This window comes from Macaca mulatta, chromosome 16 (assembly GCF_049350105.2).
Source record: "Macaca mulatta isolate MMU2019108-1 chromosome 16, T2T-MMU8v2.0, whole genome shotgun sequence".
NCBI lineage: Eukaryota > Metazoa > Chordata > Mammalia > Primates > Cercopithecidae > Macaca > Macaca mulatta.
In genome coordinates, this window is record NC_133421.1 from 70,814,221 (window position 1) to 70,840,658 (window position 26,438).

Below are 26,438 nucleotides of genomic sequence, written 5' to 3' on the forward strand. Positions count from 1 at the left end.
GGAGTTCAAGACCAGCCTGGGCAACATAGGGAGACCCTGTCACTACAATTTTTTTTTTTTTTTTAATTAGCTGGGCATGGCGGCGTGCACTTGTAGTTCCAGATACTCGGGAAGCTGAGGCAGGCAGATCACTTGAGCCCAGGAAATTAAGGCTGCAGCGAGCCATGATGGCACCACTGCACTGCAGCCTGGGCGTCAGAATGAGACCTGTTCTCAAAAAACAAACAACAACAAAAAAGTACAGCCTTTCTTAAAGAGACTTGAGAACAGAAAGAGGAACAGATGCATAACTTATATATTTATTTGTTCATCTTTCCACCTTCCTGGAAGGTAGAGGGGAACCGGTCTGCATTTGGAGTTTTGAGTGCTAAAAGTGGGAATCATGCACTGTTTGCCATGATCTGTTCAAAAGTTAAGCCAAATGCCTTAGATTCTCCTGAAAACTGGAATGCCACTGTAAGCTATGAGCCCCACTTCAAAGATAAAAGATCTTGATGAACAGGGTTGGGTCTGTGGACTGGGCCTCTCCCCGCCAAACAAGGAAGGGTGGTGACCAGTTGAAGGCAAATCACTTAAATCCTTACCGTCTCCTAATAGGTGTGGTCCCAGGTAGGGCTGTCAGAATTAGCAAATTAAAACATAGGGCATCTATGTAAATTAGAATTTCAGATAACAACAAATAATTGGCATAGGCTGCATAATGTCCCCCAAAGATATCAGGTCCTAATCTCCAGAACCTATAAATGTGATCTGATTTGGAAAAGGGGTCTTTGCAGATGTGGTTAAATTAAGGATTTTGAGATGGGGGAATTATCCTGTATTATCTAGGCAGGTCCTAAATGCAGTCACACTCATCCTTGTAAGAGGAAGGAAGAGGGAGATGGAAAACACAGAAGAGAAGACGATGTGGTGATAGAGGCAGAGATTGGAGTGATGTGGCCACAAGCCAAGGACTGCTGGCAGCCACCAGCAGCCAGAAAAGGCCAGGAACCAATTTTCTCTTGGACCTTCAGAGGGAGTGTGGCCCTGCTGACACCTTAACTTCAACCTAGTGATCCTTATTTTGGACTTTGGCCTTCAGAAGTGTGAGGGAATGAATATCTGTTGTTTTAAGACACCAAGTTTATGGTCCTTTCCTACAGTAGCCACAGGAAACAAAAACAATAAGTATGCCCCATGCAATGTTTGGGACACACACCAAAAATATTGCTTGTTGTTCACCTGAAATTCAAATTTAACTGGGCATCCTGTATTTTATTTGGCCAACCTAGTCCCCAGGCCCAAAGAAAGAGGCTTTTGAAATTTGCAAGAAAGCTGGTTGGAGCTGTCAGAAAGTGGACTTTGTAAACACAATACCACTGAACCAATTTGAACCTTACTACCTCTAGGCAAAAGAGAGGGCAGTCAGACAGTTTTTCGTGATTTATTCTTTCAACAGTCCTTTGAGTGCTTACTACAAAACAGAAGCTATGTGTAAGGGTGGAGGTGTTAGCTGTTAATCAGGACCTCCAGGCTAAGTTACTGTATTAGTCCATTTTCATGCTGCTGATAAAGACATACCTGAGACTGGGCAATTTACAGAAGAAAGAGGTTTAATTGGACTTACAGTTCCATGTGACTGGGGAAGCCTCACATGGTAGAAGGCAAGGAGGAGCAAGTCACATCTTACATGGATGGCAGCAGGCAAAGAGAGAGAGCGCGCATGCTTGTGCAGGAGAACTCCTCTTTTTAAACCCATCAGATCTCATTAGACTTATTCACTATCAAGATAACAGCACAGAAAAGACCTGCCCCCATGATTCAGTTACCTCCCACTGGGTCCCTCCCACAACACGTGGGAATTCAAGGTGAGATTTGTTACCATGTCAGTTACCAACCGTTCCAGATAAATCACGTGAAATATCACCATTAACAGAGTGAGCTCAGGTGGTTCTTCAGTGCATTTCTGATACCTGAGCCTTCCCTGGGAATTTCACAGCCCATCAGGCTCCCCCTACTTCGATGGCAGGATGGCAGGGCCCAGGTTAGGCAGGAGGAGATGTTATCACAGGCCTGAAAGGCAGGGAGGGGCAGATGCTACAGGAAGGTGCTGGCTCTGGATTCCCTGGCGGAGCTTTCAAGGGAAGTAGATGCACACTGTCTCCATCATTTCATGTCCATCACACTCTAAAATGCTTTGGACAAGGAGCAAAAGTTATAGACAAATGTGGCCCATTTTCCTGTACAAAGAGGGCTGCCCCCATGCCAGGCTGTTGGCATCAGTGGGCATGAGGCTTTTCTGCTGCCATAGTGGGGGGGTTCTCTCACTCACCATTGGCTCTCTGACACCTGGAGAGACCCCCACCCTTGGGCTTTTGTGATGCTCACGGAATCCACACTGTTGGAGCTTTAAGGCACCTGGGTCAACTGGAACAGGCAGGGGATACTAGGACAGCCCAGCATTGCCCCAAAATATCCGGGCCTGATAAAAGAGAAAAACAGGTAGCTCACAGGAAACGGATAAAAAAAGGAAGAGGGATTTAACATGAAAAGGTGCTTGATCTCTCTCATAATAAAAAGACTGCTGATTCCATCCAGGCAAGTGACAGAAAAAAAAAATTTTAGTTTAAAAAGATTGCTGATAAAACCACAGCAAGATGCTGCTGCTCAGGGATCTGAGGGTGTGGGCAGCCAGGCTGCCACACATCATGAGTGGGAGAGGAAGACCACACCCCTGGAACAAAGGGCAGCTATCTGTCAGATGTCCTTTGACAGCACCGCAGCTTCCAAGAATTAACCCTTTCCGTGTGAGCAGAGGCATCCATGCGGGGGACACACTGGTGAATCATCTGTTATGCAGAAGTCTGGAAAACATCAGGGTGGAACTGGCGAAATAAGTGTGGCCTCTGAAGGAATGGAGCGGTCCCTCTGTGCTGCTTCGGGTGCCCCTGAGATCCTGCGGGCCAGTGAGAAAAGCAGTGAGGAACAAGGCGGATACTGTGCACTGTCCTCTGCGTGCAAGGAAGGCCAGTGCATGCGACGGAGTCCACACAGACACAGCCTAACTCTGGAAGGAAGAACAAGAATCCAGTTTCAGTGGTGGCCTCTGGCGGGGAGAAACTGGGTGGAGGAAGATGTCATTTCCATTTTTCTACTATTAATTTCTTATTACCATGCTTAAATATTACTTTTTACCTTTTTTTTTTTTTTTTTTTTTTTTGAGACAGGGTATCTTTCTGTTGCCCAGGCAGGAATGCAGTGGTGCAGCCTCAACTTCCTAGGCTCAAGCAATCCTCCCACCTCAGCCTCTTGAGTAGCTGAGACTACAGGCACGCATGCCACCACACCCAGCTATTTTTTTTTTAATCGAGATGGAGGCTTTCTGTGTTGCCCAGGGTGGTCTCAAACTCCTGGACTCAAGCAGTCCTCCTGCCTCGGCCTCCCAAAGGACTGGGATTACAACGTGAGTCATCCTGACCAGCCAATTACTTTTTTAAAAAGATTAAATGCATGTATATGCTCAGGCATCAGCACACTTGGAAAGGATGAGAATATCTGGAAGAAGGGTTCTTTTAAAAGGCTCCTCAAGTGACGCTGGCAGGCATAACGAATGTCCCTGGTCACAAAAGCTCTGATCTGGCCTAACCCTCTCATATTAGAGACTGGAAAGAGTGTGTGTTTGTGTGGTGTGTGCAAAGTGTGGAGGATGGGGGTGAGTGTGTGTGGTGTGTAAGCATGAATGTGTATGTGTGTGGTGGGGGGTGTGCTGTGTGAGCATGTATGTGAGTCTGTGTGTGTGTAGTGTGTGTGAGCTATATGGTGTGTATGTGTGATGTGTGTGAGGTGTGTGAGGTGTGTGTGGTGTGTGTGTATGGTGTGTGTGTGATGTGTGTGGTGTGTGAGCATGTGTGAATGTGTGATTGTGTATGTTTGAGAATATGTGGTGTGGTGTGATATGTGTGTGTGGTGTGTGAGCGTGTGTGTGTGATGTGTCTGTATGTGGTGTGTGTGAGCGTGTGTGTTGTGTGTGTGTGGTGGGTGTGTGCAGTATGTGAGTGTGTGTGTGCAATGTGTCTGTGAACATGTGTGTGCAGTGTGTCTGTGAGCAAGTGTGAGTGAGTGTGTGAGTGAGTGTGTATACAGCATATATAAGGCATGAAACTGAACACAGCACCTTTAGAGTGCTCTCCTGGAGTCAGAGGGGGTGGGCAGGAGGAGAAGGGAGGTGGGCTAGTGTGCTGAAGTGTCTACTCCTTGTCATGGTTTGTGACAACCCAGATTAGCCCATGAGCCACCCTGGTCCCTGCATTTCCAATGAGACCTCGGTGGACACGTTCTCTGAGGTGAGGCTGACTGGTGTCATTTGATGATCTTGATACCAAATCCTTTTGTATCAAAAACAGCCAGAACACTCTGTTTTCTCTTAGTGCTTTCACCCAGATGACCACATTTCATCCTCCCAGCCACTCCGGGCCAGGTGGCACTGCTGGTTTGAAAGGGAAGCCTCCCCTGGAGTAACTTCCGTGGGCGGATTCACACCCTACCCACACTCCTGTCCCAGTCGGCCCACCATGGTGGTCTCTGGTTCCTCCAGAATTCCCACTTTTCAGCTCATCCCCACATTCCCGGAGGGACTGAGAGCACAGCCCCCAAGGCCCTGCTCTTTGGGGGCAGTCTCCACACCCAGAGAAGCAGCAAGGCATTCCTAGGTTTCTCTTTCAGATGCAGAACTTCAGTGCTCAGAGGTGTTCCCACCAGTCCTCAGAGGGCTCAGTTCTGCTTTAATGATCGTGCTGTTGCGTGGGCTCTGCAGAGGGCGGGTGGCCCAGTGTGGCTGAGTGCAGTTTTCCTGACATGGAGTCCGAGCCTGCCCTGCTGTTTATTAATTCAGGATCACTCTCCTTGCAGAACCCTGAACTCCCCAGAACTGTGAGGTGGGAGAACCCCGAGAGGCCACCTGGCCCTGCTTCCCACCTACTGCCCACACCCCCTCTCTGCCTTCCTGACAGTCACCCCAACTCCCAGTGATCCCCATCAATCATCTGACAAGGGGACTGAGAGGGAAGAGAAAGGAGGGGCCCAAAGAGAAAGGTAAAAGTGTTGGGAGCAGCCCCCAAATGTGTGACATCCTTCAGCAGAGTTGCCCACTTTCCCTTTTCTCCTCCCTGCAGGACCTCCCTTCTCCTCAGTCCTGCCCAACTTCTGAGGTTACATTGAGAAAAGTCCGCAGAGGTGCCAGCATCACAAGGTGTTAAGGACCACGAGTTTGGCATTTTAACAGATGCCAGAGCCACTTGAGAAATGTGGTAACTAAGCCCAGAGAGGTACAGTTACCTCCCCAGAGTCACACAGCAGGTTCATGGCAAAGCAAAGGTGTCCTTCCCCCTGCAGATCCCTTTCTGTGCCCCACATCATCTTCCTCCAGTGTGTGGGCCACCTGGAGACAGGCCCTCACACTCACCTGGCCAGAGGTGCCATCTTGTGGGAAAGGCTTGGCCAGGAAGCATCGATATTTGAGATCCCAAAAAATGAAGGCTTGGCCTGTCAGATGACAGACTTCGGTCATGGGGATGCATGATCTGTTTTACACACACGTCCCCTCAGCAGCAGCCTTCCAGAACATTCCCACTTTCTTCTGTAATGAGAAGAACTCTTTCCCTGCAGCCTCCTGCCCATCTCCTCCTGGGAGAGCCTTGCTTCAGTGTCTTTGATAAATCATTCTGTTTTGCAGAGTGCGAGCTCTGCCTCAGAGGGTTCGCATCCACCTGTGTTGAGTAACCAATACGAAGGTTGAGTGGTCACCCCTCATAAGAGCTAGGGTTGTCTCATGCCTGGGGACTAGGACTTGCCCTCAAGGAAAAAAAAAAATCAAAACAAAAGCAAAAACAACAAACATGCCTCTCTCAAAGAAAGCTCTGAGTCCAGGTAAATTTCCTTCCACTGAAGCAGCCAGGCTGAATTTGAATTCTCTTTGCCTCTGCTTAAAAACTAATGCAGATTTTCCTAGAGAATGCCCACTAATTCCTGGAGGGGGCATGGGCATTCCTGATGCCCATGAGAGGACCATTTGCTCTTCCCTCAGTGTGCTAAATAACAGAAGCGACATTTGTTGCTGGAAAGTATCAGTGAGGTTAATAAGGTGTCTCCTGCCCAGGGTGAGGGAGCAGTTCCCAATGACAAATGCTGTGTGGGAAGGGGCCATAAAACTGCCAGCCCCTTTCGTCCACCCATAATGTGGTGAACCCTGTGGATCCTGGAGGATTTCAGCATCTTTTTTTATTTTTATTTTTATTTTTTAGACGGAGTCTCGCTCTGTTGCCCAGGCTGGAGTGCAGTGGCTGGATCTCAGCTCATTGCAAGCTCCGCCTCCCGGGTTCACGCCATTCTCCTGCCTCAGCCTCCCGAGTAGCTGGGACTACAGGCACCCGCCACCTCGCCCGGCTAGTTTTTTGTATTTTTTAGTAGAGATGGGGTTTCACCGTGTTAGCTAGGATGGTCTTGATCTCCTGACCTCGTGATCTGCCCGTCTTGGCCTCCCAAAGTGCTGGGATTACAGGCTTGAGCCACCGTGCCCTGCCTTTTTTTTTTTTTTTCTTTTTTTTTTAATAGAGCCTTGCTGTCACCCAGGCGGGAGTGCAGTGGCACGATCTCGGTTCACTGCAACCCCTGCCTCCTGGGTTCAAGCGATTCTCATGTCTCAGCCTCCCGAGTAGCTAAGATTACAGGTGCGCACCACCATGCCTGACTAATTTTTGTATTATTAGTAGAGGGGTGTTTCATTATGTTGGCCAGGCTGGTCTCAAACTCCTGACCTCAGGTGATCCACCCAGCTCAGCCTCCCAAAGTGATGGAATTACAGGCATGAACCACCACACCCAGCCAGCATCTTTCATTTTTCTGTCCACTTTGGCCCTTTCCTCTCTCACTGTCTTCCTTTTCCATTTCCAAAGTCAGTCCATCTCACTATTAGCACAAAAACTGCTAGAGCGCTCGTCATTGGTCATCTCTCCCTGCACCTGGCTGGTCTGTTCTTAGGCACTGAAGCATTTCCCCCAGCTGTTGCTTTAATCATTTTGTTATCATGCCTTACTTAAGAAATGAACATGAGATGCATTTATGTGTCTCTTCCTGCCACTCTGCAGAGCCAGTAAGATGTGGTGGAAAGGGCCCAGGCTTTGGAGGAGGGCTGGCTGGGGTTGGATCTTGGCTGCTCCCTACTAGCTGTGTGACCTTGGGTAAGTAGCTGGACCTCTCTGAGCCTGGTTCGGAATCATAGCACCTCTCTTTCAGGGCTGCTGTAAGGAATAGCAGCGATTTGTGTAAAGCAGAGAGCACAGCTAGCACCTGGCCCCTAGCCACACTACAGAGCACTTACTATGATAAGCTGCCATTGTGGTGTGTGAAGCAAAGGGGAAATGCCTGCTGTAGTAAGCTTCCTGTAGGGCAGTTCGTAGAACCAGAGATGGGTTTCAAGGTTACAAAGGGACTCTTAGTGTATTAGTCCATTCTCACATTACTATAAAGACCTACCTGAGACTGGATCATTTATAAAGAAAAGAGGTTTAATTGGCTCACACTGGCTGGGCACGGTGGCTTACGCCTGTAATCCCAACATTTTGGGAGACCAAGGCCGGCGGATCTCTTGAGGTCAGGAATTTGAGACCAGCCTGGCCAACATGGTGAAACTCTGTCTCTTCTAAAATAAAATACAAAAATTATCTGGGCATGGTGGTGTGTGCCTGGAATCCCAGCTACTTGGGAGGCTGAGGTGGGAGAACTGCTTGAGCCCAGGAGGCGGAAGTTGCAATGAGCCAAGATCGCCCCACTGCACTCCAGCCTGGGCAGCAGACTGAGACTCCATCTCGAAAAAAAGAAAAGTAAAAGAGCTGCAAGAAATAAATTGTTGTTTGTGAGCCATATGGTCTGTGGTACCTCGTTGTGGTACTGGGAGTCTTTTGTCTCCCTGACCCTGCCTGTTGCTGCAGCACCGCTCAGCCCTGCCTGCTCCCTACCTTCCTCCCCTTGGCCTCTCCTGCCTCCACTGGGCCCCTGGTGCCTCCTCTAGAGACAGTCCTCCTGGGACCAGTTGTGTTCTCATTTACACGAGGCATCCAGGACTACAGAGAACCAGAGGAAGGGGCGCCCGCCCGCCCTCCTCCCTGGCATCCTCACGCTGCAGAGGTCAGAGCCTCATCCCGGCCCCTTACCTGCCCCTACCCTGCAGAGAACTGTGGTCAGTTCCTGAGGCCAGATCCATGAACGGCCTTGTGGAAGATGGTGAGCTCACACCCAGAGCTGGCTCCGATGACCCTTTCTCCTTTACATGTTTCTACCTTCCCCTCGCTACCTTCCCCCACTGCCAGGCACAGAGTGGAGGCAGGTTGGGTTTAAAGCTCAGAAGGGCTTAAAGGGGGTGGGGCGCAGTGGCTCATGCCTGTAATCCCAGCACTTTGGGAGGCCAAGGCAAAGGATCACTTGAGCCCAGCAGTTCGAGACCAGCCTGGGCAACATAGTGAGACCGCGTCTCTACAAAAAATAAAATAAATAAAATTAGCTTGGCATGGTGGCATGCACCTGCAGTCCCTGCTACTCAGAAGGCTGAGGTGGGAGGATCACTTGTGCCCAGGAGTTTGAGGCTGCAGTGGGCTGTGCTGGCACCACAGCACTCCAGCCTGAGTAACAGAATGAGATCCTGTCTCAAAACAAACAAACAAAAAAAGAAGGCTTAAAGGGGACTCCAGGTGGGCCTGGCAGCACAAAGCTATGAAGGTCTGTCTTAGACACAAGCTCTGTTACTAGGCCTTTGCACGCTGGCCTGGGTACCTGGCTGCCATAGACAGGGAACCTTCCAGATGAGCTGTAGGCGTGGAGCACAGGAGCCAGCGTGCTCTTCCTGGGCTGTGTCCACAGGCAGTATGTACACAGGCTTTGTACACGTCCAGCGGATCCAGTGCATATTTTTGTTTGTGTTTTTCTTTTGTTTGGGGGGGTGGATTTGGATTTCCCCTGAGTCCTCTGTCCTCCTGTCACCTGGCTGGTGCTCGGCAATGTTGACCAGCTGCCTGGCTGGAGTTGGCAGTGGCTGAGGCTGTGAGCTAACATGTTCCTGAGTCCTCCCATTTCTTCACCATAATGCCCTGTTGAGTTTGCAGATACTGTCTCTGTTTTTATCTCCCAGGGAAACTGAGGTTCAGAGTGGCTAGGCCACCTTCCCACAGTCCCTCAGCTCATGAGGGCCACACAGGGCATTGAGGTGGCCTCCTCCTCAGCCTTGACTCTCTGGCCCCATCTTTGCTGCCTCAAGGGGTCTCCTCTCCTGAACTGTGCACCTTCTGCCTGGCAGCTCCAACTCTATGGCTGTTTTCAGTGGCTCAGCACTGCCCCTTGACCTTCCCTGGCCCTCTGCAGATGCCAGGCTGGAGCACTCTGGCAAGGTCTGGGGTGGTTGCATGGGTCCTGTCACCTCTATACACCTCCCAGTGCCTGGGAATCCTGCAGATACGCCCTCCTCAGCCATCCCTAACACGTAGAGGACATTTCTGAGGTCCCTGAGAGAGTGGGGCACCTCTGCAGGATCCAACTGCCGGGCCCAGGAAGGATAGCAGCAGCGTGAGGGGTTCCATTAGCCACAAACTCATGGCATGGAGCCTCCACCCACCTCGCCCCTCATCTGCTGTTTAGCACCTGGCACGCTGTGTATACTTACTAATTATTATATAATAATAGCAAATTATAGTGGCAAATGTATGCATCTTTGCACAGTTGTTATACAGCACGATGAGCAAGTCATTAATAGTAAGGAATAAATGTGAAGGTGAGAAAAATCTGACTGCCAAAGTTTTTACTCCTTCCTTCCCTCCCCAGACTTTTAAATGAAAGTTCAGGGATAATCCCTTAGTTGTCCTGGTAGTAGGACTCGTAATTAAAATAATTGGGCCAAGAACCCTTCTGTGCTTCTCCTTTTAGGTTTGGGTGTAAATTCGGGGTGTTTCTCACTGGCGAAAGCCTGGTGCAGGACAGGCCCTGGGAAGCTTTCTCTTCCAGAAAGGACCATCAACATCCCTTGCAGAAGAATTCTCTTCTCCAGACTCAGACCCGGTGTCCTGGCACCCACTGGGCAAGTGGGTCCTAGAAGACAAACCTGGTCAGAGCTGGAGGCTGCTTAGCATTCCCCATGCACACTAGCAGCTCGGAGAGCTCAGGAAGCCGCAGCCCCTCCTTGCCTCACCAGCCTGGGTCAGGACAGCGTCCCCTGGAGGATGCACAGGGCCTGGCCTCTGGTCACCCAGCCTGGAGGGAAAGCTCAATCGAGCATCATGTCACCCGGTGCCCCCATGCAGGGTGGCACTGGTGAGACCCCCAAGCCAATGATACTACCTCACAGGAGTGCGGGCCCAGTGTGGCCAGATCACCTTGACTTTTCAAGATAAATCAGAAATCGTATTTCTGTGAGATATCCCTATTTTCCAGTGATGGTGACTAAATTAGAAGTTGTTGAATTTTGTAACATGCTCCTAGGCTGTTTGTCTGGTTTAAACTCTATCTGGAGGAATTCAAGCTAGACTTCAGGAATAACTTCTTGAGGCAAGGGTTTTGAGACCTTAGGGAAACAGGGACGTCTTGGGGGTATTCTGACTGTTGTCCTCCTGGAAGGGAAGAACAGGGAACTAGAAGATTGCCCTTAGTGAAGTCCAAAGCACCTAAACCCGGGACCCTCGGCGGTGTTCTTAAGTCACAGATTCTCCCTGAGGCCTCTCTCTGGCTCCATAGAATGGCTGATTCTGTAACTCTGTGAGTCTTTTTTTTTTGGAGACAGAGTCTTGCACTGTCACCCAGGCTGGAGTGCAGTGGAGCTGGAGTGCCGTAGAGCAATCTTGGCTCACTGCAACCTCTGTCTCCCAGGTTCAAGCAACTCTCCTACCTCAGCCTCCCAAGTAGCTGGGATTGCAAGTATGCACCACCACATCTGGCTAATTTTTGTGTTTTTAGTACTGATGGCCCAAAGTGCTAGGATTACAGGCATGAGCCACCGTGTCCAGCCATAACTCTTGTTATGTAACTCTTGTTACAAAGGCCTTATATTTTGCTCTTTGAGGTTGGTTTTAGTTTGATGCCTGTTGGTTGCCATCTTTTAACTAGGGATGTTTTATCAAAGTACCCAACCAAAGTATCTAAACAAATCATACTTTAAAGTTTGAAAATGTCCAGCATGTCTAATTGAATGCCTGTTGTGCCAGGCACTGGGCTGCTGAGGAACTGAGTCCCATCCCTGGAGGCTAGCTAGAGAACACACACACACACACACACACACACACACACAGTGGTCTCACAAGTCAGTTTTATATTCTACCTCTATGCAATAAGGGTATTATTATGTTGAGGTACTTTGACATAAAAAGTTTTTCTTAAAGGAGAGGATGCCTAGAACAGGCATTACCTGAAGCCTCCTCTCTCCAGCATTGGTTGTCTTCTGTCACGACTCAGGGTTTTTCATTGAGAATGGGATGGAAATGTGGTCTAAATATAGGGCCCATGTTGGGACTGGATCCCCTCTGGGAAGTCAGACCAGGCTAGGGCAGGTCCCTAGAGTCATCAGGAAAAGCCTCTGGAGCCAGAAACAAAACAAAACAAAAAAATGATGTTAACTAAACTCAGTCCCAAATCCTGAATTGGAGTCAGGTCAAGCAAAATAATCAAAGGAGTCAGCAAAGGGCAAGTCAGAGAGACCAAGTGACACCAGCGTCTTCCCAGGAGCCCTGTGGCGAGTGACAGAGCCTGGACTCTGGAATAGGACTCATCTTGTGTCTCCTGCCACTCATTAGCTGGGTGACCTTGAGCCAAGCCCCTTAACCTGTTGGACCCCATGTTCTTACCTCTAAGTGGGGGCTGGTAATATCTTCCCCTTCAAGGAATGCCCTCTAAGGGGTGTTGTGAAGATCAGGTAAGGTGGCAGGGGTGGGACTCCTGGCCAGGAACAGACGCATAATCAATGCTAAATCTCTCCTCCTCTCCACCTGCTGGATGCTGCAGATCCTAAAGATTTCAATGTGAATAAGACAAAACCCCTGCCCTCCAGGAGCCTTTGAGAATCAGAGAACTAGACCCATTTACAGAACAAAGGGATGCAGAGTCTGGATGAAGTTTTGGGGATTCATAGAGCAGAGGGCTACCCAGCCCCAGTCTGGACATCGCTAGGTCAACTGTAGCCCCTCAGTGGCTGATTTAGCCCAGAGGATCCCATAGGGTTGACTCCTAACTCAAGGGCATGAGACAACCCCTAGGAAAGGCACCGTGGAAAGGGTCTGGCTGTCCCTGATTTACCTGTGGGCACTGGGGGAATGCCCTCAGGGCTCTGTGTGGTTCTGGGTTCCTCCAGTAAAAAGTAATCAGATTCTTTCACGTTAATGTCTTTCTCCACCTCATTGCACATCATGCAGCTATTCATTGACTCAGCAACTATCAGCTTTGCATGCAACCTTGGCCTACCCGCTTTAGCTTTTAGTAATAGCTCCCCTCTTGAGTAACACAAACCAGTGGGGAAACAGAACCTAACTCTTACCTCTGGGAGGGTTATTTGCTTTGAGAACATCTGTCCTGCAGTTTCGCTCATATGGCAGTGAAGTTTTGTGCACACACTCTAGAGCCAGGGAGCCTGGGTTCAAACCCCAGCTCTGCCAGGTCCTAACTGCATGAATTTGGGCAAGTCACTCAACCTCTCCATGCTTGAGTTTCCTCATCTGTAAGATTGGAGCAGTGGTAATACCTGCTTCTTAGGGTTCAGAAGAGAATTAAATGAATTAAGATGGGTAAAGTGCTTAGAATGGAGCGTTGCAAGTAGTAAGTGCTATGTAAGTGTTTGATTTAAAATGAAAGACCCTTAAATACATTCTTTGTGCATTTCAGAAGCCCTTCATTTTGCATTTCTTTTTTTTTTTTTTTTTTTTTTTTTGAGATGGGGTCTTGCTCTATCACCCAGGCTGGAGTGCAGTGGCACGATCTCGGCTCACTGCAGGTTTCACCTCCCGGGTTTACGCTATTCTCCTGCCTCAGCCTCCCGAGTAGCTGGGACTATAGGCACCCGCCACCACGCCTGGCTAATTTTTTTGTATTTTCAGTAGAGATGGGGTTTCACCGTGTTAGCCAGGATAGTCTCGATCTCCTGACCTCGTGATCCTCCCGTCTCAGCCTCCCAAAGTGCTGGGATTACAGGCATGAGCCACTGCGCCCGGCCTCATTTTGCATTTCACAACCAAGCTGTCTCCCCTGGAATCCAGCCATAACTCTGCTCACAAGTGTGAGACAGGCCCCAGCAGAGCTGCACGAAGAGGAGAGAAGGCAGCCCCCCAGGTCCCCAACTCCCTGTCCAAGATGGCAAAACCAGAACACAGCCTCCTCCCTACCCCAGCAGGAGTTCAGAATCTGCAATCTCCAAAACCCACTTCAATTTTAAGTGTAGAGCCAGGTACGCTTTTAAGTCACCTGTCACTCTGGAGGCTCTTTTGCTCAGTTCCTCACCATTAGCAGGGATGACAGGGAGTGCAGGAGTACAGTCAGCTCCCAGATATTGGAGCGTGCTGGGCCAGCTGCCCGTTCTCCCAGCCTCCACTCCTCTTTGCTGTCCAGCCATCACTTGCTCCTTGAAGGCTAACGAAACAAAAAACAGTGCCAAGAGCGTGGGAAGAAAGCCAGCTTCTCCCCTGGGGTAGCTGTGATATCATGCCCACCCTCCCTGACCACGCAGCCCCTGGGGACCCTCAGGGCCCCAAGCACCCATTTCCATTGCACATGTACACCCGTGTGCAGCCATGGCCGCCCATCTCAGTCAATAGGGCTGCTCCTGCCCACTTGGAATTGCGGTGACAACCAAGAGTGGCTTATGGGAACTATCCCAATGACCTGACAGCATGTCCGCTGCAAACCGCTGACGGGGGACACTGCCCTTATCTCTAGCTCATCAGCGAGAGGCACAGTTGCTTTCTTAGGTAACATTGCTGCTGTCTCTGGGCATTGCTGGGGGTTGGCACTTAATCTACACCGAATTTTTCCCTCCTGTATCTTCCGAGCTGCTTGGATCTTGGTGCTGAATTAGATTGGACTTTATCTTGTGGGGAAGGGAGGACTATAAACCCCCAACGTAAGCAATGGTCAGACTATTCTAAGGAAACTTGCCAAATTTAACATGAGGTAAATTTAGTTCTGACTTCTGTCCACCCCACTGCTACTGCCCCTTTTTATCCCATGATCCCTTGCTTTTCTTTTCCTTCTCTCTCCCTATCTCTTGGGTTCAACACATGATAGGAATTCAGAAATATATGTTTGCGAATTTGTTTATTCACGTAGCAAACCATTTCTTGAGTGCCTACCATGGGCCAGGTAGAATGGGCAGCCCCGGGATACAGTGGTCTCTACAGCCCCTCTCCTGGGTTTGTACTGTGCGAGATGATTTAGGATGGGTTCTCCCATCAAGGACCACAGTCTTCTTTCTCTGTGCCCCTTGGTCCTCAGTCTCTGACCCCACTTCAAAGGCAGCATTCACTCAGGGAAGCTCCCATACAGTGCTAGTCAGAGTAAAAGTTTGGACAAATTGCCAGGAAGCAGCTTGTCAGTATGCATAAACAGCCTTAAAAATATTACTACTCTTTGACCCAGAATTTCACTTCTAGGAATCTGTCCTAAGGAAATAGTCACATGCAAAAGATTTATATACCAGGATGTTCATCAAAGTGTTGTTTATAACAGGAAGTCTCAGAAGCTGGTTAAATATCCAACCTCTGGAAATGGTTATGCAGAATAGTATGTAGCTATTAGAAATTTATGTCTATGGGGTTTAAAATGTCATGGGAAAACACTTCTGACATAAAAGAGCATGATAATTATATATTTAACATAATCTTAACTATGTTTTAGAATGTACAGGAAGAAAGAAATGTACAAACATATTCATTGTGATGTCTCTGGTGGTAGGATTATGATCAGTAAGTGCTTCTGTCTTCATATTTTCCTGTGTTTGATAATACATGCATATGTTGTTTATAAAATAAGAAAAATTTTAAGTTTAAAATTGGAGTTGAAAAGTCTTTTTAGGCTGGGCGAGGTGGCTCACACCTGTAACACCAGCACTTTGGGAGGCTGAGGTGGTCAGATCACTTGAGCCCAGGAGTTTGAGACCAGCCTGGCTGACATGGTGAAACCCCATCTCTACTAAAAATTTAAAAATTAGCCATGTGTGGTGGTGAACACCTGTAATCCCAGCTACTTGGGAGGCAGAGGCATGAGAATTGCTTGAACCCAGGAGGTGGAGGTTGCAGTGAGCCAAGATCGTGCCACTGCACTCCAGTCTGGGCAACAGAGTAAGACTTTATGTCAAAAAAAAAAAAAAAAAGACAAGTCTTTTTAAACAGTAGCAGCCATAACTAAATATAATCCATACTAAGCCCTGGATCAAATTTTTATTTATGTATTTATTTTATTCATTTATTATTTTTAGACAGGGTCTCACTCTGTTGCCTGGGCTGGAGTACAGTGGCATGATCATGGCTCATTTCAGACTTGACCTCCTGGGCTCAAGCGATCCTCACATCTTAGCCTGCCAAGTACATGGGACCACAGGTGCATGCCACCACACCTGGCTAATTTATTTTATTTTATTTTTTTAGAGATGGTGTTTACTATGTTGCCCAGGCTGGTCTCAAACTCCTGGGCTCAAGCTATCCTCCCACCTCGGCCTCCCAAAGTGCTGGGGTTACCAGCATGAGCCACTGTACCCAGCCCGCAAATTTTAAAAAATCTATAAGGGACATTATTAGACAATTAGAGAAATTCGCATATGGACTTATAATAGTATCAGAGTGTGTGGTATGATGGTTCTGGAGGGAATGGACTTTTTCTTTAAAGATAGGCTTTTCTATGCCCACCCTTTTACCTTGCTAACTTATCATCATCCAGGTTCCAGCAGAAACATTACTTCCTCCAAGAAAGTTCTTAAGGGTGCAGTATCATGATGTCTGCAGCAAATTCTCAAATAGCTCAGGAAAAAAGTATGTGTGTGGTATACACACACACACATATATATACACATACATACATATATTTTATGTAATTATATATGCAGAGAGTGCAAATGTTGCCAAGTTGAAGATTGGTGAATCTAGGTGAAAAGAATATGGTATTTATTGTATTATCTGTGCAACTTTTCTTAGGTTTGAAAATTTTCAAAACAAAAAATTGGAGGAAGAAGACGTGCCAGTCTACCCCAAGCCCTCCACTGGAATGCTGGAAATCTAAACAATGGCAATTTCATTTCTTTTCTGTTGTGGGCCAGTAGTCCTTAGATGTTGGGGAAGCGGGTAGTTGCTGGGGTGTGGTTGACTTAGGATGGAAGAAGCAGAAGTCAAGACTCCCAGGGTCAAGGTGCTTTGCTCTTCTGACCCAAGTGTGGGAGGCCCAGAGTCAGCGTTTCAAGTGTGCTAATTCAGCATGGTTCTGTTCACGGCCAAAGTCCACCCTGGGCACCTCTCTGGCAGCAATCTTGGGTGACTCTACTAAGGTCAGGCCTCCCTGACCCTATGTCTGGATCCCATACCTCCAACTCTCCCACTGTCTCAGGAACAGTGCTTAGCTTTTCTTTTCCCTCTCCTGTCTTCCTTGCCAGCATCTAGAAAGTTTAAATAATTCCCCTCTTTACAACAAAACAAAACATACCCCCTTCAGTAACCCACCCTAGCTCTCTTCTCCTTTTCCTAGCCAGATTTTTTTAAAAGCATCGTCAGCACTTTGGCAACCTCCATCTCCTCCCAGCATGCCCTATTACTGGAATCCAGCCAGGACTCAGCCCCAATCTTTCTACTCTAACCACTTGTCTCAGTTAACAAGGACAGGTTTATGCTGCAGTGACAAACAAGACCCAAATTCCTATGGCTTCACACATCTGGTACTACCTCATCTTCCAGCCTTAGGAGTCATCTTTTAGTTCCTTGAAAACTCTCTGCAGTTTCCTCTTGGGGCCTTGTCATATGCTATTCCCCTGGAAATGTTCTTTCCTATCCCCTCCCTTTCACCTTGCTAACTTGTGCCCATCCTTCAGGTCTCAGCAAAAACATCACTTTCTTGGGGAAGTTTTCTCCAATACCCACACTACACAGGTGCCCCATCGACACTCCTATGACTTTGTGGCACTTATCTCACTTGATTTCCCACTGCCTTCCCCACAAGACACCTTTACAAGGGCAAGGACCGTACCACTGTACCTATTTCACTCACTGCTGTGGTCACCTGCACTCTGGCTGCCTACCTTAACTACACATTAGAATCACCTGAGGAGCTTTTAAAGCCACAATGTAAGACTCCACCCTAGGCCAATTGGATCCAAATCCCTGGGGTAGGGCCAGCCATCAGTGGAGATATATATATATATATATTTTTGAGACAGAGTTTAGCTGGGACTACAGGTGCTCACCACCACACCCAGCTAATTTTTTTGTGTTTTTAGTAGAGATGGGGTTTCACCGTAAGCAAGGATGGTCTTGATTTCCTTACCTCATGATCTACCTGCCTCAGCCTCCCAAAGTGCTGGAATTACAGGCGTGAGCCACCATGCCTGGCCATCAGTGGATATATTTTTAATGTACTGCAGGGAATTCTGTTGCATCAGGTTGAGAACCACTGATCTGCCTTGTGCTTCACATTTAAAACTTTTTTTCTAATGAATAAATAAACCCCTGAAAAAATTAATCTCCCTAAGCCTCCCTAGAAGATAGGATGGTAAGGATATTTTCCTAGGTAAAAATATGTTAATTTCATATTTCATGAAATTTCATGTTTCATTTCAATCAAGCTCTGTCATACACCTTACATGGGGCAGGCCCAGTGCCTGAGCAGGGTGTAATTATACTCATTATTCAGGCGAGGAAAAGTCACATTAGGTGATGGAGCACAAATAGGCAGTTAATGGTTTCAGGGTTAGTTAGAATATGTTTGTCTTTCAATTGCAAGTAATAGAAGCCCAAAGAAATTGGTTATTCATATAATATAATTGATTGGTTCCCAAATTTGAAAAATTCAGGAATAGACCCAGCTTAGGTACAGCTGGATCCAGTCACTTAAATAATGTCACAATGAACCCTTTGACAGGAATGTACCGTGTCTTGACTCTACTTTGCTCTGAGTAGTCTTTGCCCAGCTGATGATAAAAATGGCCATCATCATCAGGCTTGTGTCCTGTTTACTAGGAATATACAAGAAGAGCTCAGTAAATGCTGGGCCCACCACTAAGCAAAAACAAAACCTTTGGGGTTGTTGTTGTTATTGTTGTTTTAAATCACAGCTTAGACCTTCCTTCTTTCCTTGTTATTCTCTTTCATCTGTAATCCAGTTTTCTAATTCTGAAGTATAGAATGTTCAGATCATTTATTCTTCATTACCCACAACTTGCACATGTTTATTTAAAATGCCAGGATTGCCTGGCCATTGTGTGCTGTTAACCTTTGTTTGCTGTTAGTGGATCCCTGAAGTTCAGGCTCCCAGGGGAGCAGATAATGGGTGTCTAGTTCCTGCAGTATCTACCCTCTGGCAAGCCAAGTTACTTCCTGGGTAAGGTTTTGCCTACCCTGCATTCCCAGGGAAGTTTCTGGGCCTGACCACCAAGCCAGCTCTGAGGAGAGGTGCATAAGCCCCACCATGCTTTGGTTCTGTCCCTATAGAATATTTTATGTTGTTATCGAAAACTAAAGGAAGATGGGTGCGGTGGCTCAAGCCTGTAATCCCAGCACTTTGGGAGGCCAAGACAGGTGGCCAGGAGTTCAAGACCAGCCTGGCCAACATGGTGAAACCCTGTCTCTACAAAAACAAAACAAAAATTAGCCAGGTATGGTGGTGTGCACCTGTGGTACCAGCTACTCAAGAGGCTGAGGCACAAGAATCTCTTGAACCTGGGAGGTGGAGTTTGCAGCGAGCCGAGATCGCACTACTGCATTCCAACCTGGGTAACAGAGTGAGACTCTGTCTCCAAAAAAAGAAAAAGAAAAGGAAAACTAAAGGAAAGGGACTAAAATGATATCAGGTTCCTGGAGAACAAACAGACATGATTTTGCTTCATGGCAGGACAGCTGGAAGAGGTGGGATTATATCCTCACATTACAAATAAGGAAACTGAGACTCAGAATGGTTAAGTCACTTGTCCCAGGCAACACAGCCAGTAAATTACAGAAACAGAATTTGAACCCAAATCTTCCAGCTCCAAAGATTGTGTTTTCACTACCTCCTGCTTAATTTTTTAATTTCTAAGATTAGACCCTACTTCATCTATCCATGACGCCTACCTGTCATCCCCCCAAAAAGGGTGAATGCTGTTCAGAAATTTTTCTAGCCTGAGCTCACTCCCAATTCACTTATTTTTGCTTTGTCACGGCTGCCCAGTCCCCACTGATAGACCAGGAAGTAGGTCATGGCTGCGGGGACCACACGCTGTCGCTGCTGCAAGGGCTGGCCTCTGTTTCTGGGGCTGAGTGGGGGTCAGACCTGCCAGGAGCACCACCTTCTGTGGGTCCTGCCTGGATGTCACATCCCAGCCCCAAGAAGTCACTGCAAACCTTTGTATTGTTGAGCTTCACATCCTAGAATTCACTGTCACTGTGGCTGCTGCATGAAGTGGTCCTGGGAGAAATGGGCATTGGCATTAACAGGGAAATTGATGGTCTGGGGAAAAAGTCATCCTCATTCTATTGCAGATCTATGAGTGATTGAGACTGGCTGATGTTGAAGGGGTTTCTCAGCCATGATGTGCCACATTATGGAACAGTGGTGTAGGCAGCCATTTGACACCCAGCGCTGACCTTTGTTTAACAACCTCACCTATATATGACAAAATAGTTGTCAGAAATAATCATGTAATGAAATGACTGTAATAATGGCCAGAAAAGAAATGCAGATAATAAAATGTTTCTCTTATTGAACTCTGTACATATAATTGCACCAGGATTTTTTTCAAATAAAAAGTAAATATACTACAAAAAAGGAAAAAAGCACAAGTATTTATTAAATAGCTTTTCTATATCTTTCTGAGCTTCAATCCTTTGATTGCAGACTGATGTAATATTTTATGTAAATCATTGTTTGGTTACTAAGTGAACTTTAAGAAAAGTAAGATGTCTGCAAAAGTTGCCCATAATTTAGTAACTACTGTATTGTACCATTGATGTACAGCTTTATTTTCTTGATTAATTATTTAAACAATATAATTCACAATTTTAAAATAATAAATTTCCACTTAAAATGGTATTTAAACTCAGCAAAATATATAATCTATGAGTAAACTTTGTATTACTAAGCAAAAATATTACACTTTGCGGTTCACATGCTGTCTCACTGTTTTAAATTTTAAATACAAAAACTCCAAGTAGGCTGGGTGCGGTGGCTCACACCTGTAATCCCAGTATTTTGGGAGGCTGAGGCAGGTGTATCACTTGAGTTCAGGAATTCGAGATTTGCCTGGGCAACATGATGAGATCCCGTCTCTACTGAAAATAATTAGCTGGGTGTGGTAGTGCACATCTGCGGTCCCAGCTACTCAGGAGGCTGAGATGGGGACAGAGGTTGCAGTGAGCCAAGCTCGCACCACTGTACTCCAGCCTGGGTGACAGACTGAGACCCTGTCTCAAAAAAAAAAAAAAGAAAAAGAAACAAAAACTCCAAGTGGTTGCACAGAATGACAGGACTGAAGTAACTTAGCTCCAGTTTCTGTCTTTATAATCACTGTCCTACCATTGTCTGTGCTTAGAATCTACTTGCTTAATGCAGGAACATGTGTTCTCACAGAGGTGGAAGATGCCAATGGCACCCGAAGCAGGCTGGAAATTCTGAACCATTAAGAATTTACTCTCTACCAGGCACGGTGGCTCACGCCTGTAATCCCAGGACTTTGGGAAGATGAGGCAGGCAGATCATCTGAGGTCAGGAGTTCAAGACCAGCCTGGCCAACATGGTGAAATCCCGTCTCTACAAAAATACAAAAATTAGCCAGACATGATGGTGGGTGCCTATAATCCCAGCTACTCGGGAGACTGAGGTGGGAGAATCGCTTGAACCTGAGATGCAGAGGTTGCAGTGATCTGAGATCAATCTGCACCATTGCACTCCAGCCTGGGAGACAGAGTAAGACCCATCTCAAAACAAAGAAACAGAACCTACTCTCAAAACAAATACGTGTGGCTGACTCCACATATGGTAGGGCCAACTGTATAACTAGAAGTTCTCCAAATAACTTCTGTGGAGAAAACAAAGTTTATTAAAGGATACTTTTTTTTTTAAATTTATTTATTATTATTATACTTTAAGTTGTAGGGTACATGTGCATAACGTGCAGGTTTGTTACATATGTATACTTGTGCCATGTTGGTGTGCTGCACCCATCAACTCATCATTTACATCAGGTATAACTCCCAATGCAATCCCTCCCCCCTCCCCCCTCCCCATGATAGGCCCCTGTGTGTGATGTTCCCCTTCCTGAGTCCAAGTGATCTCATTGTTCAGTTCCCACCTATGAGTGAGAACATGCAGTGTTTGGTTTTCTGTTCTTGTGATAGTTTGCTAAGAATGATGGTTTCCAGCTGCATCCATGTCCCTACAAAGGACACAAACTCATCCTTTTTGATGGCTGCATAGTATTCCATGGTGTATATGTGCCACATTTTCTTAATCCAATCTGTCACTGATGGACATTTGGGTTGATTCCAAGTCTTTGCTATTGTGAATAGTGCTGCAATAAACATACGTGTGCATGTGTCTTTATAGCAGCATAATTTATAATCCTTTGGGTATATACCCAGTAATGGGATGGCTGGGTCGTATGGTACATCTAGTTCTAGATCCTTGAGGAATCGCCATACTGTTTTCCATAATGGTTGAACTAGTTTACAATCCCACCAACAGTGTAAAAGTGTTCCTATTTCTCCACATCCTCTCCAGCACCTGTTGTTTCCTGATTTTTTAATGATTGCCATTCTAACTGGTGTGAGATGGTATCTCATTGTGGTTTTGATTTGCATTTCTCTGATGGCCAGTGATGATGAGCATTTTTCCATGTGTCTGTTGGCTGTATGAATGTCTTCTTTTGAGAAATGTCTGTTCATATCCTTTGCCCACTTTTTGATGGGGTTGTTTGTTTTTTAAAGGATACTTTTTTAAAGTGCTATCTGGAACTTTACATATATATTACTAACACTCAGAGATCGCACCAATTGTTTATAACTTAGACCAGGGCCGGGCACAGTGGCTCATGCCTATAATCCCAACACTTTGGGAGGCTGAGGCAGGTGGATCACCTGATGTCAGGAATTCAAAACCAGCCTAATCTGCATGATGAAACCCCATCTCTACTAAAAATACAAAAATTAGCCAGGCATGGTGGTACACACCTGTAATCCCAGCTGCTGGGGAGGGTGAGGCAGGAGAATCTCCTGAACCCAAGAGGCGAAGATTACAGTGGGCCGAGATTGCGCCATTGCACTCCAGCCCAAGCAACAAGAGTGAAACTCTGTCTCAAAAAAAAAAAAAAAAAAAAATCTTAGACCAGGAAAATTTTTTTTAAGGGAGGAGTATTTTATCACTGGCATTGTTTAGGATTGCTGGCACATGATGCTAATAAAAAGCAGACTATTAGTTGCTTTTATTACTGTTTTTGAACTCTTTTTTTTTTTTTTTTTTTTTTTTTTGAGAAAGAGTCTCACTCTGTTGCCCAGGCTGGAGCACAGTGACTACGATCTCAGCTCGCTACAGCCTCCGCCTCCTCAGTTCAAGTGATTCTTGTGCCTCAGTCTCCCGAGTTGCTGGGATTACAGGGCACCACGCCAGGCTAAGTTTTTGTATTTTTAATAGAGACAGGGTTTCGTCATATTACCCAGGCTGGTCTCAAACTCCTGGCCTCAAGCGATCTGCCCACCTTGACCTCCCAAAGTGTTGGGATTACAGGCATGAGCCACCATGCCCGGCCCTGTTTTTGAACTCTCTAGAGACAGTCCAGCCCTTTATTACTTCTCCTGAGGCAGCTGCTCCCTTCACCTGGGCCCCCGCATTGTGTTCCGGACCCTTGTCCTGGTGGTGCTGAAGAATATCTCTGTCAATCCTTTTGGGACTGGGGAAACTGAGGCCCAGTGCCACACGATGCCATTTGTTCAGGGAACATTAGGTCACCTGCTAGGTCCCCAGTCACTTGACCTTCTTCCCAGACAGGAAGAAGCTGCTCTGGGTCTGAGTCCTGACTCTCTCAGTGTCCCATGTGTCTTTGCACATTGAAATGTTTTCTGATGGTTTTTTGCTGTTATATTTACTTTTAAAAAATAACCAGCAATAAAATGTTAGGTTTGAGAAGGTTGAAATGATAATTGATTTGAGTTAAACTCTAGCAGATTTTTCTTAGAAGAATGATATCATCTCCAGCCACCTGCAATTGATCTACTCTGAATTAAGAAAGAGGCTTCCATATGTTGTTTATATTTTGCACTCTTGATATGTTTCTTTAAATTATGGTCTTGGGCCAGGTATAGTAGCTCACGCCTGTAATCCCAGCACCTTGGGAGTCTGAGGAGGGAGGATCACTTGAGGCCAGGAGTTCGAGACCTCGTCTCTACAGTACATTTTAAAAATTAGCCAGGCATGGTAGCATTCACCTGTAGTTCTAGCTACTTGGGAGGCTGAGGTGGGAGGATGGCTTGAGCCAGAACTTTGAGGCTACAGTGAGTTATTGTCATGCCACTGCCCTCCAGCCTCAGTGACAGAGTGAGACCTGCCTCAAAAAAAATAAGTAAAAAATAAATTAAATTTCAATCATTAGCAGTCATCAGGATATTTAAATACATTTGTTGAATCAAAGTTATGCATGTGTGTATTTTTTTTTCCAGAGAGTTGTTTATAATGTGGATTTTAATTTAACTTTAAAAAAATTTTGGCTGGACTGTTGCCCAAATGGTATCACCAGCCATTTGGTTGAGAACATATGTCCTGCAGGCTCTTCTGTCACTGGAGTTTTGCTAGCTGACAGCCACTGGCTAGAGACTGTGGTCAGCACAGAAGCAGGCGTGGACTTGCGCACGTAAGCAGGTCAATGCAAAGCCATCACTTCTTAAAAATTCTGAACCCTGCTGTCTGAGATGGTGGTGCAGCCAATGGAGCTCTGCTCTAGGAAGCAGAAGCTAATTCCATGTCTTTGTTTGCCCTTGACTAGCTAGGTGACTTTGCACACCGGGCTTGCCTCTCTTGTTACCTTGTCTGCAAAGTGGAATCATCTTTTCCTTGCTGGACAGAAGGTGGACCCTGGACCTATGGGCTTTTTGAGTTTTTCTCCCTCTTAGAAGGACCTCTGATCCTACTGAGTTTAACACCCATGGGTTAATAATTGGGAAAAGCAAAGGAAGCGCTTCTGTTTAGATAATTATATGCATGTTTTTGTCTTTTTCTGGCTGGAAAGATGTCCAAGCTACTGGGAAGGTCTATGCCTACCCAGGGTAGCCCTCTCTGGGGAGGGCTGCTGTATCCAAGATCCCCTCACCGGAATTTGAAAATCAACCATAGTAGGGCCTGCTGACTTTTGACAGCTAATGGTGTGCTGAGAATTGTCCCTCCAAAGACACCTTTCCATTCCCTCGGGAGAGTCTGGGCAGCCCCTCCTGGGGGCTGGGATGCTGGCTCTTCCCTCAGCCTCCACCCCAACTGCTCTCTTCCCTCCTTCCCTCCCCAGCTCCCTAATTTCTCTCACAAGGCTTTGTTCCACAGCAACCTTTCCTAATGCAGTCCTGGCCAGGGCCTCTTCGCAGCCTCATTACATAACCTTCCACAGACTCCTGGTCCAAGGATCACCCCAGAAAGCCAGTCAGAGGTAGGCACGCAGCTGGGGTCCATTTACTTACCTTCCCCACCCCCTCGGAACTCAGAAGTGGTGCAGGAATTTGGACTCCAAGAATTAACAGCTCCACCACTGTCACCAGAGCCAAAACTTCAGGATGCATGCTCTATGTCTGCTGCTAATTTCCAGCTGAGAGCCAGTGGCACTGTGGTTCCTTAGGAGCCGGTTCCCTGATGCCGGCTCCTGGCCCCAAATCCCTCTGATCCGGGCTCCTCCAGAATGTCTTGTCTCCACCATCCCCTTTGACCAATGGTGTCTTTGCCTGGTAATGTCCCCTTTGCCTGATGATGGCCCTGTCACTCCTCTGTCTAGCACAGAGGAGGCCGTTTCATCCCTTCAAGCCTGCCCTCCCTTCAAGTCTTAGCTCAAGTTCACCTTCTTCACAGAGCCTTCTCCAATCTTCTTGGCTACGTCTCCGCTCAGCTCCAGCAACCTCTGTCTCTGGCACTGATTCCTTACTTAGCTCAGAGAGTCACAGACACTTGAGGCTCAGGACAATCTGCTTTCTCTCTTCTTACCCATGGCTTTGGACCATGTGTATCTCTTTGTCTCCACTCCCAAACCCAACCCCCAGAGGGCAGAGAGCATGTTGTCTGTCCCTTTGCTCAGCATGAAGCCCTGTGTGTGGTAGGTAGGCAGAGTTGCATAACTCGTGTTGACCAAGGGGTCACTTTGCTCTGAAATTACCCCTGTGTCCTTCAGTATTTGCATAGATAGCTTCCTGGCCAGCCCGAATATATCCAAGGGCATGGCCCACCTCTGCTCCTGTTTCTAGGTCCCTGGTGGAGTTAGTTCATGCCTTCCTCATAATCTGCCCACTGGCCTGGTCCTCAAGGTCTTCCCAGCTGCTCAGCTAGAGCTGGGAAAATGGGTCGCTCCATCCTGTTTATGTCATTCTCTCCCTGCCTGGCCCACTCTCCTGCCCACAGGTATCCTGGGACTGTCTGTAGGATTAGAGGACATACGTGCACATGCTTGGGCACAGGACACTCACGCAGGTCCTCCAAGCACAGCATCAATAATGCATTCGGTGCATTATAGCGTGGAAAGCTGCTCTAAACTTTATTACACAGCGGACATGTCTGAAGCAGCTCCCAAATCCACCCATGAGTGTTTTGCAATTGGCAAGCCTATTACTTGGGAGTCCACTTTTCTCTGTTCATTAATAATAGATGCTTCCTATGGCCCCAGCTTGGCAATTTTGATTTAAAGTGGTCTTAACTGAAGAGACTAATGGATGGGTCTGAATTTGTGCCTTTTAAGCACAAAGTATTGCTCTTAATTAACTGGATTCTATCCTTTAAGCAGGCAGAGGCTTTCCCCCAATGGCATCATTAATGAACCACATCTGGACATCTTCCAAAGCCTTCTTCTGTTTCAGGCCAATCACAGGTGTGTTCCTGAACACCCAGGAGGCTGTAAGAGCCACATATGCCTCCCAAATACACACAACGTGCGTGCCTGGGGACACAGAGCAGTGTGCGAAGTCCCATTCCATCTCTCTCCACTTGGGAGAGGATGGTTCTTCCACCTAATTCATGGCTCAAAGTGGTAAAGGAGCTCCCCC

The 26,438-nt window shown here is 47.0% G+C and overlaps 1 protein-coding gene and 1 long non-coding RNA gene across 47 annotated transcripts in view; one reads left to right on the forward strand and one right to left on the reverse strand.

The window, feature by feature from the left end:
• MAPT (microtubule associated protein tau) overlaps window positions 1–26,438 on the forward strand; it is a 132,172-nt gene that overhangs the window by 16,864 nt on the left and 88,870 nt on the right. The gene's annotated exons all lie outside the window — the stretch shown is intronic.
• On the reverse strand, window positions 1,408–25,497 carry LOC106994068 (uncharacterized). The gene is made up of 4 exons (XR_001440501.3): window positions 24,876–25,497; window positions 11,853–12,012; window positions 11,417–11,584; window positions 1,408–2,935 (listed from the first exon to the last, which is right to left on the reverse strand). It is a non-coding gene; the product is annotated as an uncharacterized LOC106994068 (long non-coding RNA).